The 15,751-nt window shown below is 48.2% G+C and overlaps 2 long non-coding RNA genes across 2 annotated transcripts in view; one reads left to right on the top strand and one right to left on the bottom strand.

Annotated features, from left to right (window-relative positions):
* Positions 1–15,751, top strand: part of LOC310765615 — a 501,503-nt gene that overhangs the window by 244,629 nt on the left and 241,123 nt on the right. The gene's annotated exons all lie outside the window — the stretch shown is intronic.
* On the bottom strand, positions 1,394–13,390 carry LOC310765612. Its single transcript, XR_014549675.1, has 3 exons — positions 13,110–13,390; positions 5,618–5,695; positions 1,394–2,429 (listed from the first exon to the last, which is right to left on the bottom strand). It is a non-coding gene; the product is annotated as an uncharacterized lncRNA (long non-coding RNA).

Genomic DNA, 15,751 nt, shown 5'->3' with positions numbered 1-15,751 from the left:
TTTAAGTAGGGAGGGAAGGAAAAACATAGAAGCGACAAGGAGAGGGGTGTGCAGAGAAGCCGCTGGCTAAGAATGCAGGAGAGGGGTTTTACCGGAGGGAGGAAAGGAAGGCAAAAGTCCCCCCCCCCCACAAGCCAGCCAGCTCTCTCTCTCTCCCCCCCCCCAACCTGCATGTTGCCTTCGAGTCCCAGACGCACGGAGAGGAGCTTTCCACTCTGCTTGCCTGGAGGGGAGGGGTTTTCTCTGCTCTTTGTTCCGTTTGAGCAAACACAGTAAGGAAACAGAAGCCGGTGGGCAGTAAGACCCTGAGGCAGAATGCAGGAAAGCAGCAGCTTCCTCTTTCCTCCCTTCTCCGGACGATTTGATATTTGCCTGATTTTTGCCTTCACTCGCGCTTGTCAGCTCCAGGGACCACACATTCGCTCTATAACACGCACAGACATTTCCCCTTACTTTTTAGGAGAAAAAATCTGCGTGTAATAGAGGGAAAAATACGGTATTTGCTTTTACATTACATGTTTTATTCCACCTCCTCAAAGATTGCAAACAGCAACCATTCTAAATCCATACGCCATATCACACCCTCCGACATTTCACCAATGAAAATAGGGACGCCCCATTCCATAATGATAATTTTACTATTTATACCCCACACATCTTATTGGGTTGCCCCAGCCACTCTGGGCAGCTTCCAACATATATAAAAAAGCATAATAAAACTTTAAACATTTTAAAAGACTTCCCTATACAGGACTGCCTTCAGACGGCTCAGGGGTTAGATACTGTAACTCCATATGGTCCAACATTTCTCCAGTGAAAATAGGGACATCCTAAGAAAAAGAGGGACATTCCAGGGTCAAATAAAAAACCGGGACAGGTTCCCTAAATCAGGGACATTCCTAGAAAATAGAGACACCTGGAGGGTCTGCCATATGCAAAACGTATATAGTTATAACGTAGTGATATTGTTCCCTATATAAAATCCCTGTGACGAAAACAACCTACTATATCAATTGCCTACTCAATTACCGTATTTTTCGCCCTATAGGACGCACTTTTCCCCCCTCCAAAAATGAAGGGGAAATGTGTATGCGTCCTATGGGGCGAATGCAGACTTTCGCTGAAGCCTGGAGAGCAGATATCCGCAAGCCTGGGGAGACCGGCGGGAAGTCGCGCCGGTCTCCCCAGGCTTGCGGATAGCAGCCTGTTCTGGGGGCTGGGGTCAGGGGAAGCTCGGGCTTCCCCCGCCCCAGCCCCGCGCCTGGGGGGAAATAAAAAGTTTTTTCTTTATTTCTCCCCCCCCCCAAAAAAAAACTAGGTGCGCCCTATGGGCCGATGTGCCCTATGGGGCGAAAAATACGGTATGCAATACATTAGATACAGATTAATTTTAAGGCAAATTAATAAGTAACATATAGCAATAAACCAGTTGATGCTGTCCCCCATTCTGTTCCATATGTTCAAATGTCTCCTAATGAGCAGCTGAGGGTTTATTGAGCCCTGAACTTTGCTATTCTAGCATCAAATGAACATGCTCAATTTCTCCACAAATTCGCATTGTCTTCCCTCTCTGTTTCTGATCAAATCAGTTAGTTGGACCAAATTTCCTTTAACCAACTGTCTATAAACAGACAAGAGAGTTAGGATTTTTCCAGTTTTGGCACACAATCATTTTATGCTGTGGTCAATGGATAGATCACCATCTCTTTAATGATGGCGTCGGCGTTGTAGGGCACCCTGAAATTTCATGGTATGGCAGCACAAAAATACTTGTATGAATAAACAAACAAAAACAAACAACATTGAGCCCTACATTCAGAGCAAATTGTGGTTTGTGTACAATTGAAGCCGTATGTATATACATATATTTTTAAATCAGCCACGTGTGTCCAACCCCCCAGCCCCGGCTGCCCTCATCCCCTTAGCCAACTTATTCTAAATACCTGTCAGGTTCTTCCCTGACAGCTACAGATCTCTCTTCACTGATGTTGAATCTTCTCGCGTTTGCTGCTTAAGTCTGCTATACACTAGTGTAAAGGGGGAAAAGGCCCAGGCTATTCATAGATTCTTATAGATTCAGGAATGATGTGCATACTAAACAGGCTTCCCTATTGCTCCTTGTAGTCGCTCCTAAGTGCAGCTGTTTTAGCTTCTTTTGAACTCCTAGTTGTTCTAGGAAGCCATTAAGCTACATGAAGATGTACTTGGGTTGCCAGCTCTGGAGCAGGAAGTGGAAGACAAGATGGCCTCCAGCACTTTGTTTATAAGAACGCTTTCCTTCCAGCAATCTGTGTCAGCGCCAGGTAGAAGGATGGTGTCATTTCTGTCCTTAAGGCACCGATCAAGCAATGCTGTAAACACAAATCCTCCCATTTTGTACATTCCACTTACTCTTGAATCAGGCGTCTTTCAAGTTGGGGCAGTCGCAGCTGTAGAGAAAAAAAGATTCAGCAGGACATGTAAGCAGGCACATTTAAAAGCAAAACAAGTGCACAAGCAGCTGTGCATCCTCTGAACTGTTTGTTTTTTATTTTATTTTTTAAAAACTCCACCTTTCAGGGCTTAAACCTGACATTTTCTGAACTGATATACTTCTTTGTTAGACCTAGGGCTCAGCTACATTAGCCAAAAAACAGTGTTTTGAATGCGTTATAAACATGCAACGCCAGATGGCGATGGAGAGCAAAAAAATGATTCTAAACTATTTTACATAGAGGTTTATTTCCCCCTTTTGTTAAAACAATTTAATTTATGACTTATTCATAGTGGAATTTTTCCTATGTGTTGATCCACCCCTAGTTGTTTGTGGGAGAGACAGGATGAATGCTTTCCTTTGCAAAAAAATAAAATAAAAATTATTCACATACACACAGAGAGAGAAATTACCGTATTTTTCACTCTATAAGATGCAATTTTCCCCTTTCCCTTTTTCCTGCAGCAATCCCTCTTGCTGTTCTGGCTACAGGGATAGCCGCGCAAATCCTCTTCAACAACATTTGATTCAGAAATTTTTTTTTCTTGTTTTCCTCCTCTAAAAACTAGGTGTGTCTTATGGTCGGGTGCGTCTTATAGAGCGAAAAATACGACAGTTTAATGGGGAAAGTATCCGTTGTGCTCCCACCTCGTCCTGCAGGATTTGCATGAGTAGAGCAAGTCTCATACAGCCACAGCAAATCTGGATCTAACCATATTTCTGTTATTATTAAAGTAGCCCCCCGACCCCCGCCTTCACATTGCCTCCCCATAGCCGGTAAGGGAGGTGCCAGGTTTGGGGAAGGATGTGTGAGGGCTCTGGCAGGGTCCTAGAGGCCTTCTGCCTCCTTCCCTAAGCCAGACAAGTGCTAACTAGGCTTTGAGAAGGAGGCAGGAGGACTCTAGGATCCTGTTACAGCCCTCATGCCTTCTTACCAAAGCCCAGAGCTTACTAGATCTTTCGGAAGGAGGTAGGAAAGTGTCTGTACAGGGGAAGTGGTCATAAACCCCACCTCTTCCGAGGGCCAGACAGAGAGGTCTAGAAGGTCACATGTAGTCCACAGGGCCAAGTTGCTCCACCCCAGAGGAAGGCCAAGATTGCCAAAGGTGCATTTTGTCCTATCAGTGCTGCAGTGGGGAGACTGAACCAGCTGAGTGTCTCCCTGCAGAAAGGAACCAAAGCTGGAACGTCTGCCGAGGAGAGCAACCAAGATGATCAAGGGTCTGGAAACCAAGCCTTATGAGGAACGGTTGAAGGAGCTGGGCATGTTTAGCCTGGGAAAGAGGAGACTGAGAGGAGATATGATAGCCATCTTCAAAGATCTTAAGGGCTGTCACATGGAGGAGGGAGCATACAGTGGTACCTCGGGTTAAGTACTTAATTCATTCCGGAGGTCCGTACTTAACCTGAAACTGTTCTTAACCTGAAGCACCACTTTAGCTAATGGGGCCTCCTGCTGCTGCCACGCCGCCGGAGCACGATTTCTGTTCTCATCCTGAAGCAAAGTTCTTAACCTGAAGCACTATTTCTGGGTTAGCGGAGTCTGTAAGCTGAAGCGTATGTAACCTGAAGCGTTATGTAACCTGAGGTACCACTGTACTTGTTTTCTCCTGTTCTGGAGGGTAGGACTCGAACCAATGGATTCAAGTTGCAAGAAAGCTTTCTGGGAGTAAGAGCTGTTCAACAGTGGGACAGTCTCCTTCGGGAGGTTGTGGAGTCTCCTTCCTTGGAGGTTTTCAAGCAGAGGTTGGATCTGCCATGGATGCTTGAGTTGATATTCCTGCATTGCAGGGGCTTGGACTAGACAACCCTCGGGGTCTCTTCCAACTATACGATTCTACGATGCTCTGTCTGCCCCTGATGCGCCAGACGCTGGATTCCATGGAGGATCTTGTGAAACACGCACCATCTTAACTGAGGAAATCTGGGAAGGACTCTATGGAGATAGGCTCCTTTTGCTCTAGCAGGGAAGCAGTGCTGTCAGGGCCAAGCCGCCCATCAAACTGAGAAACACAAGAGCTGCCAAGCTGGAGCACTCTGTATATTTTATAACAACAACTCTGAAATCCACCGGCCTACAACTGAGCCACATATACCAACCTGTAATGAGGTGAATGGATCAGGGTGAACTGACACCAACCAGAGCCCTCTCTTCCCGGGGTAATACAACAGCGCATTTTTAGGTAACAAGGCTGTCCCTTCCCAGGGGTGCAGTGAACAAAGCGAAGATGGGGAACTAAATTCAGATAAGCTTTCAGAAATGGAGCCAGTTACCCTCTGTCTCCCTCCCTCCTGCCCTGATTCTTGGCTCCCCAGTCGAGCTTGTTTAGGCTCCTGGACTCTTGCCATTTCGAGTTGACGTTTCCCTTCTAAATGGCATTTCAACATGAATCTCCCTAGGTGTCCACCCTCCTTGCCTGGATTAACTCTTGGGCGCCATATGGTGCAAAAGGCCTGTCACACATTCTCTGAATCAGTTATTTCTCTTTTTTTCCCTTTTCTTTTTAAACTGCCAGACTGCTGACTCCTTTGGCATCGTGCCCTGTGCCTGCGATATGCAGCCTGCAAATAATTGAGAATGAATCTTGCGAGGCTTTTTCACGGCGAAATGTTTCCTTGGTGCCTATTTTCTCCAAATGGTACATGAAAATGCAAACATTTTCAATAGTGGTTATTCAGATTCACATTATTATTGTTGTTGTTGTTGTTACATTATTATTATTACATTATTTTTATAACAAATAACATTAACAAATTTTCATAAGATTATTATTGATGATGATGATGAAGAACAGTATCAATAATATAACACCGATCACATACCTAGTCCAGGCAGTTTGTTGTTGTTTAGTCGTTTAGTCGTGTCCGACTCTTCATGACCCCATGGACCAGAGCACGCCAGGCACTTCTGTCTTCCACCCTGTTGTCTTTGTCCATGGAGTTTTCTTGGCAGGGATACTGGAGTGGCTTGCCGGTTCCTCCTCAGCTTCTCTGAGTTATTCAAGCCCCTTCGCCACGGCAAGGCAGTGAAGGGGTAGTTTACAGAACTGCAAATCACATACGAAGAAGAAGAAGAAGAAGAAGAAGAAGAAGAAGAAGAAGAAGAAGAAGAAGAAATGGATTTCCATTTTAACTAACTCTTACCCCCTTTGCAAGTTTCTCTTTTCATTCCGTTTTCATTATCACCAAGCTTCTTCAGTCTCTCTTCTCAGGCATTTGAGCCTACATAAAGCACACACAAGGGGTCAGGGTTGATAGATTATCCACCTGGAATTCCCATTTTTGAGCAGGGAGTACCTTTTGGCGCTCCAGATGTTGCTGCACCACAACTCCCATCATCCCTGGCCATCAGCCTTGCTTGCTGGGGCTGATGGGAGTTGTAGTTCAGCATCATCTGCAAGGCCAAATGTCTCCCACAACTGGCTCGAATCTTCTAACACTCTGGTTTTGCTCAGAAGCTTCATTTGGCAGAAGATTCCCTTCCACGCTTTCCTGTTCCCTCACAGAAGCACCACAAGCCACGCCACCATAGGAAAGTGCTTGAAAGCAGCACAGCTAGTAAGCTTCTTAGTGACACCCCCACTTTCTTTCCCTCAAGGAGAGCCAGTGTGGTATAGTGGTTAAGAGTGGTGGACTCATAATCTGGTGAACCGGGTTCGATTCCCCGCTCCTCCACATGCAGCTGTTGGGTGACCTTGGGCTAGTCACACTTCTCTGAAGTCTCTCAGCCCCACTCACCTCACAGAGTGTTTGTTGTGGGAAAGGAAGGGAAAGGAGAATGTTAGCCGCTTTGAGACTCCTTCGGGTAGTGATAATGCGGGATATCAAATCCAAACTTCTCTTCTTCATCTCGGGCAGTGGCATAGCGTGGGTTGCCAGTGTCCGGGGCTATACAGAGGCGACAAGGAAGGGAAATAGATGGAGTACATACGCACATTCAACTGCCTAATGGCATCTGTGTCACCCATGAGATCACAGCTGCAGAGATAAGTAAAGAAGAGTTGTTCTGTTGTCTGGAGAGGTCACTTCCTGGTTTGCATGGAGAAGCCATTTTCAACGGAGCCCAGCAAGTGAAGCATGCGGCTGTATTGAGGCAGCACCAGATGTTGAAATTTCCCACCCCTAACAACCGCCCCTGTGCCCCCTCATGCTATGCCACTGATCTCAGGCAATAGTGCTATGCCAATTAGAAAACAGACTTGCTCTCTGTGGCTCCAGAGGGCCAGACCAGAAGAACAAATGGGTGGAAACTGCAAGAAAGCAGTTTTGGGGTAAACGTTAATGAAATCCCATTGCTTGGTAGGGCTGGGCAAAGCTCCTGACTTGAAATGCTGGCGAGCCATTGCTTGTCACTGTAAACAATACTGAGCTGCATGGACCATTGGTCTGACTCAGCAATTCATTACCCAATAGACACACTGAGCAAATGCTTAGGCTACCAGCAAAAGCAGGGGCACACACACACACACACAGAGAGAGAGAGAGAGAGAGAGAGAGAGAGAGAGAGAAATTACTGAAATAATTGTGTGTGTGTGTGTGTGTGTGTGTGTGTGTGTGTATAAGCATTCTCATAGGAAAAATCAGAACTTTGTTAGACTTCCTTATGCTCCACTACACACACTTCCCGCATTTTTGGTCCCTGTGCAGGGTGATGAAAGATGACCCCACAGAGCTACAGTTCCCTGCGTAAAACTGTATCCCTCTTCACAGAAACCTCTGGCCAAAACCTCTGTGAGGGGAATAGGGGTCTCCTAAAAACTCTCACCACCCTTAAAAACACATACACAAAAACCAACAACCCCACAGTTCTAGCTATGTGCTCTCGCCCTGAATAGCCTGCATCAAGTGGTAGGGTTGAATTTCAAGGCCTACAAGGTTCCATCCAGGGATTTTTGTCAGCTGGAACTCAGTTCCTCTCAGGTGGCACCTCTCAAGTGGACACCAGTGCCATTCTAAGAGAACAAGGGAGGTGTTCAAGGTGAGTTCTAGAAAAACAGCACTGGTTCCATCCAGCTCTATAATGTGGATCATTCCTTCTAGACTTTTGGATGCCTGCACACTTTCTGGGCCGGGCACCAAACTTAGCTCATGTTCAATTTGGTGACCCAACAGGAACTCAGTAAACTTCCTATTCATTCTGGCTGCAAAAATGAGGTGCAGTGGGGCTGGTGGTCTGCACCCCACATTTTGGGTCACAAATCTCGGGCTACTGCAAAGAGCAGTCCGTTGAATTGTTAGGTTGTTTGGAGAAGGGCTGCAGCTCCTGGCATTAAAAAAGTCCCAGGTTTAATTCCTGGCTTCCCAGGTAGGACTAGGAGAGAAGCCCCATCAGGAGAGCTGCTGCCAATCTGAGCTAAATGGACCAATGGACTCAGAGGCGGGGGGTGGGGCCATGGGGGAGGGGCAAGCGTCCCAGGGAGGCAAGGCGAGACATCCATGCGGGGTGGAGCTATGCGTGTAATAAAACCCCTGCGTCCAGTCACGCTTCCTTTGCGCAGCTCTGTTCAGAAGCTGACCTGGCAGGGGAGCAGAGTCGCAGCGGTCCTGTCCGTGTGAGATGAGGGATAAATCAAGTCCAGAGACAGTTCAGTTCTTATCTCTAGAAGCGTTTATTTACAAGCCATAAATCAGTCTCCTCCATCGGAACTTGGAGGCATTCTCAGCCGTGCTTCCAAAAGCACACACTCGCAGCTTCTGTGCCAAGCTGCTGCTCAGTGAGAAGTGAAAGGAAGTCTGAAGGCAGTCACACACTGTGAGTCACTGCTCTGCGATAAGCTCCTCCTTCTCCCCCTCCCAGATACAGGACACTTCGGAGTTCTGACCCTGTCAGTTCCAAACTCCACACCCCCTCTTGTCCTGGATCTGGGGACAATAGCCAACAATGCTTTCCCCATACACAGACCCTCACAGAACTCCTCGTGCTTCTGGAAGGTCAATGGTTTTGTGAAACCATCAGCGAGGTTCTTGGTTGAGGGACAGTATTTCAGAGCAACTAGCCCCTCATGAACGCTCTGACATACATTTCGGAAGCGTATGTCCAAATGTTTGGTCCTCGCCTTGAATTGCCCTGTCTCAGCTAATTTAAGGCATGGTTGATTGTCTTCGTGCACCACAACGGGCTGACAATTCTCTTCACAGATTTCCTCGACCAAACACACATAGAACTCCAGTTCTCTGCAAACCTCTGATAGCGCACTGAACTCAGCTTCAGTAGATGAAAGCGCTATGAGACTTTGCTTTCGGGACCTCCACCCAATTACTGAGTCCCCAAACTTCACCACTAGGCCTGACACTGATTTGCGGTCCTCAAGGTTAGCCCAATCCGAATCCACCCAGGCAGTCAGCTTGACATCACCCTCAGCTGACATCTTGAGGCAAAAGTCTTTGGTATCTTGCAGGTAACGTAGCACCCGCTTAACACCATTCCAGGCCTGCACACTAGGACTCGAAGCTTCTCTACTGAGCAGATTGACAGCAAACGCTATATCAGGTCTACTCCACTGTGACAGATACAACAGACTACCCAGAGCTGACTGAAAGAGTTCAGTGTTTTCGAACACCACGCGTTCTACTTGCTGACACTCCTTCACGTACCCAGTCTCCATGGGTGATCTGGCACCTGCACATTCAGACATCCTGAACTTCTCAAGCAACTGTTCAATCTTACCTTTCTGGCGAAGCAAAAAGCTTCCATCACTTGCTCTTGTGATCTCTACGCCTAGATAGGACTTGACATCCCCAAGTTGCTTCAGCTTGAACCGTTTACCAAGCTCCTTAGCAAACTTCTCCACCTGTTCATTTGTTCTTGTCATCAGCAAGATGTCATCAACAAACACCTGTGCCACTTGCTGTTGCAAGCCTGAGTCTCTAATGTAAAGACAACTGTCTGCAAGAGACCTCTTAAAACCTAACTTTTCTAAGGCTTCATGTAGGCACATATTCCAATTCCTGGCAGATTGGCGTAATCCATAGATGGATTTGTGCAACCGCCACACGACGCCTGGCTCACTGACTTCAAACCCTGGAGGAGGACGCATGTACAACTCCTCCTGGAGATCTGAGTTCAGGTAGGCGACATCTACGTCAAAATGGTTCACCTTCCAACCTCTTTGTGCTGCTATTGCCAAAAGCATTCTCAAAGTCTCCGCCCTTGAAGTCGGCGAATAGACCTCTGTGAAGTGGACTCCGCGTCTCTGTGTAAATCCACGCGCCACTAACCTCGCTTTGTACTGTGGTTCTCCTGCTTCTGTGGGTTTAAGACGGTAAACCCATCTGCAGCCTACAGCTTGCTGGTTAGCCGGCAGCCGTGTGAGTGAGAACACTCCAAGAGACTCCATTGAGTTCATCTCCTTCTGCATCGCCTCATGCCATTTGCTGGCTTCTTCCCGAGGCAACTTCTGAACATCCTCAAAGGATTCAGGTTCACATCTAGCCACGCCAACCCAGACACTTGTGGCTTCATACCTTTCAGGTGGCTTCCCTTTGGTTGATCTTGCTGACCTCCTCAGCGTGAATTCTGGAACTGCGCCTGATTCACCTGGATCAACCCCCCTATCTTCCATGTCAGCATCATCCCCCTCTGACCTGCTGCGCCGTTTAGGGCGAACAGCTGGTTCTGCTGGCGGGGATGGTTCACTCCTTGGCTCAGACTTGACAGAGACCTGTGGAGGGGTCCTGGGACTCCCTCTTGGAGAGATACGGAGCCTCTCCCTTGGAGATCCCGGCTCTGGGCTCTGTGGCTGTGGACTGTGCTCACCAGCAACAGGTTCAGCCTCACCCTCTTCCTCTTCCTCATCTGATTCTACCAGGATATCCGGATTCCCGTGAAGACGCTTCCACCCACTCTGCTCGCAAAACTCAGCACTGCCACTAATAAGCAGCTTGGACTGGTTGCCAGCAGGGTATGCAAAGCGCCACGCTTTTGAACCCGGCTCATAGCCTACAAAGATCATTTTCCTGGATCTTGGCTCACCTTTTCTGCGCATAGCCTTTGGAATCAGAACCCAAGCTGTTGACCCAAAAGTGCGCAGAAAATGTACCTTGGGCTTTTTCCCATGAAGCAGAAAAAATGGTGTGTCTCCTACACTGGAATTGAACACTCTATTCTGCAGGAAACATGCTGTTTTATAACTCTCAGCCCAAAAGCGCTGTGGCAGACCTGAGTCTGCCAGCATAGCATTCGCTGACTCCTGTAGCGTGCGAAACTTCCTCTCTGCAACCCCATTTTGTTGCGGAGAGTGGGGGGCCGTCAGTCGATGACTGATACCCTTCTGCCTGAAGAACGATTGCAGCGCAGAACCGGTAAACTCCCCCCCACGATCAGATTGAAAGGAAATTACTTTGGTAGAGAACCGTAGCTCTACTGCTGTGATCCAATCCCTGATCAATGCAGCTGCCTCTGACTTCTGTTGCAGCGCAAAAATCCATGAATGTTTAGAAAAATCATCAACCAGAAGCAAAACCCACTTAGATCCAGCTAGAGAAGGTGTCTGCATGGGTCCCGACAAATCTGCATGCACAAGTTCAAAGGGTTTACTGGTTTTCCTCTCAGACCTGGGGTATGAGCATGTTGTGACCTTTGATTGCTTACAGGCTTGACAATCTAGGTATTTGTCACATGCTTTGAACTTGCACCCAATAGTGTTGTCTGTGGCCTTCCTCACATATGACCACCCTACGTGCCCAAACCTCCGATGCCATAAGTGTACACAATCATGGTGTGGTGGGACATTTGCACACTGCCCTTGGGCATCTACAATGGACTCTCCACTAGCCCCATCTTCCACCAGCCCCATTTTCCCACCAGCCCCATCTTCAATGGGCATCTCGACCAGAAAGAGCGTGCCTCTTCTCTGGACACTGTGGATCTTCTTTCCATTCCTGTAGAAGGAACACACATTGTTAGAGAACAAAACATCAAACCCAGCAGCCATAAGGGCTGGCACACTTAAAAGAGAGTGAGCAAGCTCTGGTACCACAAAAGCTTGCAACCAATGATCTAAAAAGGAACAATAAAGAAGCCCAGTTTCAGTCAGTGGTCTTTGAGACCCATCTGCTAAAGTAACATAGCGTCCAGTTTTAACTGTCTTGCAGTTCCTCAGGAGCCCTCTGGAGGTCACCAGACAATGCGAAGCTCCGGAATCGACGACGAGAGATAAAGAGTGTCTCTGGCTGTTTTCCAAAGATGCCATGCCGTTGCTCACGTTCCCATCAGTTGCCATGGCCACAGCCTTCCCCCGACTGAGGCTCTTGCTTTTTCTCAGAGATGCCATCGCAGCTGTGAGATGATAAGACGCCTTGTCTTTGTTTTTCTCCTGGCCTGCTGCTTTCCCACGTCTTTGCTGGGAACCGGCCCTGGGAACCTGCTTTGTTGACATTCCACGCCGGCCAGCGTCCTTGGCAGCCTGGGCCTCTAGCGGATGCTTCCCAGCACTGTTGGACGTCGTCTCAAAGCACAAACAACTTTCGAAGACTTTCACTTTCTCAGAGCTCTTGGAATGGCCTGTCTGGCCTGCCCCCCCACTCGCTCTTGGGGTGCAGCCTTTGCCCTGTTCCACAGCTCTCAGCTTCTCTCCAGCACCATCACACAGACGTGTCGAAGCAGAGAAACAGCTTCCCGGAACAGCCCCCTCTGGTCTGGCTCCCACTTCAGCCTGGGGCTTGCTCCCTTGGCCCTCGGCTTTCTCCCGGCCCTTGGCTCCTGCTGAGCTTTCACACAGACTCCTCAGCACCTGCCAAGCGGCCTGAGCCGATTTAACGCCCTCCAGGTGGGGCAACAGCAAAGCGTCCACGCTTGCTCTCAAGAAGCAAAGCTCTTTCTGCTCTCTATCTTCCAGCAGAGCATCAGCATGTATGGGTGGGGCCGGCTCCTTCTGGACTGAACTCCAGAGCCCTGTGGCCACAAACCACCCCCTTGCTCTTCTTGACCAGGCCTCCCAGTTGGCCCCATTCAGCCTCTCACCGGGGTAGCTCTCTTGGCTCTGCTGTTCCTGGGCAGCAGCCATCTTCCTCCCCCCGGGGCTTCAGCGTACTCACAAGTTTGCCAGCAAGCCGGACCTCTGAAGCAGCCGTCCCTTCTGGCCTTTGGCTCCTCTCTCCAGCATCTCCTGGCAGGAGATCACAGCAAATCGACGCTGGCAGCCTTCTCCCTTCTCACACTTGTCAGGAAACGCGATACTTCCATAACCTATGCGTGTAATAAAACCCCTGCGTCCAGTCACGCTTCCTTTGCGCAGCTCTGTTCAGAAGCTGACCTGGCAGGGGAGCAGAGTCGCAGCGGTCCTGTCCGTGTGAGATGAGGGATAAATCAAGTCCAGAGACAGTTCAGTTCTTATCTCTAGAAGCGTTTATTTACAAGCCATAAATCAGTCTCCTCCATCGGAACTTGGAGGCATTCTCAGCCGTGCTTCCAAAAGCACACACTCGCAGCTTCTGTGCCAAGCTGCTGCTCAGTGAGAAGTGAAAGGAAGTCTGAAGGCAGTCACACACTGTGAGTCACTGCTCTGCGATAAGCTCCTCCTTCTCCCCCTCCCAGATACAGGACACTTCGGAGTTCTGACCCTGTCAGTTCCAAACTCCACAGGAGCAAGCCGCCCATGGTAGGCTGCTTCCTGGGCGGGGGGGGGGGGAGCCTTACCGCTTTGCCAGCAGCCTTCCTCCCTTCCCTCTTCCTTTTGACAGCTTGGGGGAGGAGTTCAGCCTACACTCGAGTAGGACCCTGGCAGAGACACATGCCCGACTGGCATGTTCTCTTTCTCCTGGTCTATCGTTCGGGAGCTTCATAAGCTTTCTTCAGCCTGAACATCACAGCGACCGATGCCAACCGACACCAGCACACTTAGGGATTCGCAGAGTTTGCACATTTCGCGTAACGGACCTCAGCAACTCAGCATTTTGGCTAATCTACTTTATTTACATATAAACACACATGGAGCACTTCAACATGGCTCCCTCTCTCTTTAGCATCAGACAGCAAAGAGAAAAAAAGAACGAAGGACAATAATCCCACTTCACGGAACACAGTAACACAAACATCCTGTCTCCGTCACTTCCCACTCTGTGGAGTCAAAACATACACCATCATGTGAAAGACAAAAATCCCATGACTGCAACCACGGAGCAGGAATTCGAACAGCTTCCACCACCCCCACTCCCCAGAAAGCAGCCTGGAAGTGGGGGGCAACAGCACACTGCCCACCTGCAGCTCCCAAGCCTCCCCCAAGTTGTTAAAACAAAGGGGGAAGGGGGGAAGGGGAGCGGCAAGGTGGGGAAGCTCCGCTCCTTCCTCTGATGGCTCGGGGTAGGCTTGGGAGTTGTGGGGAGACGGTGTGCCAAATGTCACCCCCCTCAGTGATGACACCCAGGATGAGCCACCCCCACCGCTCCCCCTTCCTCTGCCCCTGAATGGATTGACTCAGCATTCGGCAGCTTTCTATATTTCACAACTTTTTCCTGAAGCCCTCCTGGACACTGGAAGCTTACTCAAACTCTGGTTTTCTATCTCGGCAGGGAGTGTGTAGAATATATATATATATATTCCTCTTTTTTAAGGAAGTATATGTGTGGGAAGGAAATTGACAGGTAGCGTTGGTTATGCTGGTAGTTCAGGTGCAGCCGTGTAGGCAGGCGGAGGTGTTTTGTTCCCTTCTGATGTGCTCAAATGAAATATTTGTACAATGTGTCTGCACAAAACTTAAGAGTGTTTGGTGCGTTCTGCCGTTAAGGAGAGATGTGACTCTGCTATTAATTCAGTTTTGTGAAATGAAAGTGATAGTGGAGCCCACTGCACGCCGGTGGAACTTCTGAACCGCAACAGTGACAGCAAAAAAGTGTTTTGTGTTTGTTATTTACTACGCGCTAAGGGTATGAAATGTCTTTGCTGTCATTACGCCTTGTGATTTTTTTTGTAGTGAAGTTTTAAAAAAGAGAGAGGGAGAGAGAGAGAGTCGGTGCCCAATGTGCATGGAAGAACTTTCAAACAACAATATTTATTATACATGTACGTACTGTATATATTTGCCGCTTTGCTGTCACCATGGTGTGGTGTGTTCTTGCAGAAATGAAAGGGGACTAGCACCTTGGGTGCCACGTTGCCTTGTGCCTCAGCGACACAGCTATTGACTGGGTTGTAACAAGAACCACTCGTTCCGCAACGAAGGATCAATCAAACGGAAGCTTTAGCTTAGCCTATTTAACCACAGAGGCTGACATGCAGATATGCACTAATTATCAATGGTTTCTTGCCAAACAACGGACAAGGAAAAAACAATATGAACAGCGAAACCATATCTTTCTTTCTTTCTTTCTTTCTTTCTTTCTTTCTTTCTTTCTCTCTGCCCCTGCCCTTTTGTACACACTGCATTGTAAAATACGGCCATCGGATTGGTTTGTTACGTATCCCTATCACCTAAAACTCTGTTTCAAAAGGGTATGCTTGCCTGGTGCATTCCCAAGCAAACCTATTTCTTTTTAAATATGTTGACTGCACTGTTCTTTAGCTAAACGATCAATTGCTGGGGCCCATCGCCTGTTCCCTTTTAATAAACAAGGATTCACGACCCATGGGTGTTATATGCTTGCTTGCACACAGGGTGGCAGAGCTTTTAACAAGTAGGCTGTATTTGAATTCAAAAAATGGAAGGTCTTGCTTAAAAATTAAAAATCAAATCAAATAGTGATTTCTGGCAAAGCTCATTGCACCACAAGTTGCCCAGGACACCCAGCAAATGAATTAAGGAATTGCCTGTACCAGATGTATCACACCCTAATGCTGATTTGATGTATCGCTACATGCATCTGATCTGCCGAGTTTGTGTTAGGGCATGAGTTGCCTTTACACCTGCACCGTATATAATTTGCACTGACAGCGCTATCATAGATGCAATGTGCGATATGACTGTGATACCCTGAGTTCTAGGTTTCCCTGTCCTGTGCCCACTTCCCATGCTACAACCAGGTTGTTTGGCTGGCAAGCTGTAAAGCCAAGGCAACCGTAATCTTTCTAACCCTTCCCCAAATTTCAGATTAGACATTGGCTGGTTTTCTGCCCTTTTCTGGATTCCTCTCCCAGTCACCCCCCTGAATTCTGAATGCACAAGGAAAGGCAACTGCGCTGTTCAGTCACTGAGACATTGTACACACGCTCAGTTGGACGCATGTTGCGAAGTTACACACATTCCCCACTAAGAAACCATGGGAATGTTGTAAACAAAAATTGCCCTTTTCCCTTATGGGGCATCCAAGAGCCTATATAGAGTCCTTACATAGGTTCCCTATTGG

This window comes from Podarcis filfolensis (assembly GCF_964270895.1).
Source record: "Podarcis filfolensis genome assembly, chromosome: 6".
Taxonomy (NCBI): Eukaryota; Metazoa; Chordata; class Lepidosauria; order Squamata; family Lacertidae; genus Podarcis; species Podarcis filfolensis.
This window is presented reverse-complemented; position numbering and strand designations above follow the sequence as displayed.